The sequence below is a fragment of the Benincasa hispida genome, unplaced genomic scaffold (genome assembly GCF_009727055.1).
Source record: "Benincasa hispida cultivar B227 unplaced genomic scaffold, ASM972705v1 Contig1017, whole genome shotgun sequence".
Classification (NCBI taxonomy): Eukaryota; Viridiplantae; Streptophyta; class Magnoliopsida; order Cucurbitales; family Cucurbitaceae; genus Benincasa; species Benincasa hispida.
In genome coordinates, this window is record NW_024063571.1 from 1 (window position 1) to 1,845 (window position 1,845).

The following is a 1,845-nucleotide window of genomic DNA, read 5'->3' on the forward strand; positions in this document are numbered from 1 at the left end:
GATTCAAACTTGGGATCTCTCTCAGCTGTGAGCCCAATGGAGATCCATTTAGAAGCATGTTGTGGCTTTGGAGGTAGCCATCCTTGGTTCAAGTGGTATTCTTCTCTTGAAACTGTGCATCAGAGACTTTGTTGCCAGTCCAGCACAGTCTTTCATGCCTTTTAGGAAGGATTTCTTCTCTTTAACCCCATTTTCTGGACATGCAGGAACATATTTTTGCTGTTTTGGGACATGGATTGAAAAATGTGTTTGGTTGCTCAAATTTATCAGAAGTACTGTTTACACCAGTCGTGCAAACAGAATACAATAATCAAAGCAAGTTAATATCTTAACTATGGATAACTTGTCCAAGATTGAGTTGGAACAACTTCAAAAGGGAGCATATTGTGATTTAAGCTAGTCCTATAGAATGGCTTTCAAATTGAATGAAAGCACTTACATTTCCTCTTGAACAATGAGCATAAGATCGTAAATACGATGACGCATCGTACGCGATAGAAGAAACAATTTTTCCCATAAGCCGATGCCACAGAAGAGCAACTGTTCACAAAATGAAACAGATCTAAAGATCAGATACACAAAGGACTAAAAAGTAGACTAAAGGAGTTAATATTGGTAAATTTGTAAAAGTGTTGCCTGTAAAAATCTGGATTTGGCACAAGTGTGGATGTGTTCAGCAGACCATAGTGACCTCCAATTAATGTCTGCCTACAATACACTTTGGTATTGTACTTGGATGCCAATCCTAGCTGATCTAAGTACCTAGAGTTTACATGTAAGATACAAACGATTCCGTGACATTACACCCAATTCAAAACAAGCATTACAAGGGCATGACTACACGTTTTTGGGGATGAAGATTACCAAAAGCTATTAATGAATGTGTTGGATACATGACGACCACCGCTGTTATAGGCCCCCCCAGACTCTCCAACCCATGCAGATGCCCATGGACCATGAACTTGGATGGTCTGGTCTAGCCTATTGAAGACTTCTGATACCCTGCTTAAGTAATGTGGATCCAGGATGTTGTTTGCAAGATGGGGATCAATGCCTAGAACGAAAAGAACAACAATGAACAATTGAACAGACGACCAAATTGATCCATCTGTCTTTTGGACACTGCATTAACTTACCGGCCCCAAGATTGTAAATATGATGTGTGACGACATTCACAACATTAGATCCTGAAACCTGAAGAAGCTTAGCATACCACTCGGGCTCAAAGAATCCTCCTGGTGCTACAAGTGAAGGTTTTGAGTTGGAATCCTTGTACAAATCATTGATGATGTCTCTTAGCTTGATCACATCTTTTGCATACAATTCGACATCAACACTCGCACCAACACCATGTCCACTCAATTCATTACCTGCAGTTTCAAGGATATGAAATTTGAGCTGAGGCCACAGACCAAATGATCCTAACGAATGGTAACTTTTAGAGTATTTTACCAAATTCCCATGAATCTATCACATATCCCTTTGAAATGGTATAATTCATAAAATCCTGAGCATTAGTAGAGTCCCACTCTCCTACCCATTTATCTCTCTGAATCCGGTGCCTTCCATGTAGTGCATTCAAGCCAAAGGTCACTATGGCCCTGAAAATGAAAGATTTGACCCATGATAAGACGTGTGGAGTAATGTTCTAATCTAATATTTCCCTTTTTAACAAGCATAACCTTGATAAAGATTCAAAGCATAAAGGAGTTAGAGAACTAAGAGTATGTTTGGTAGGCAATTTGGATTATGTTTTATGTGTTAAGATTAGTTCAACAAATATGCATGGGTAGATAATTTGGATTTTGTTTCTGAACTGTTTTTGGATGTTGAGATCAAAACACT

The 1,845-nt window shown here is 38.9% G+C and overlaps 1 pseudogene; it reads right to left on the minus strand.

Annotated features, from left to right (window-relative positions):
• Nucleotides 1-88: 88 nt before the first annotated feature.
• Nucleotides 89-1,648, minus strand: LOC120068796 (annotated as a pseudogene).
• Between the last annotated feature and the right edge of the window lie 197 nt (nt 1,649-1,845).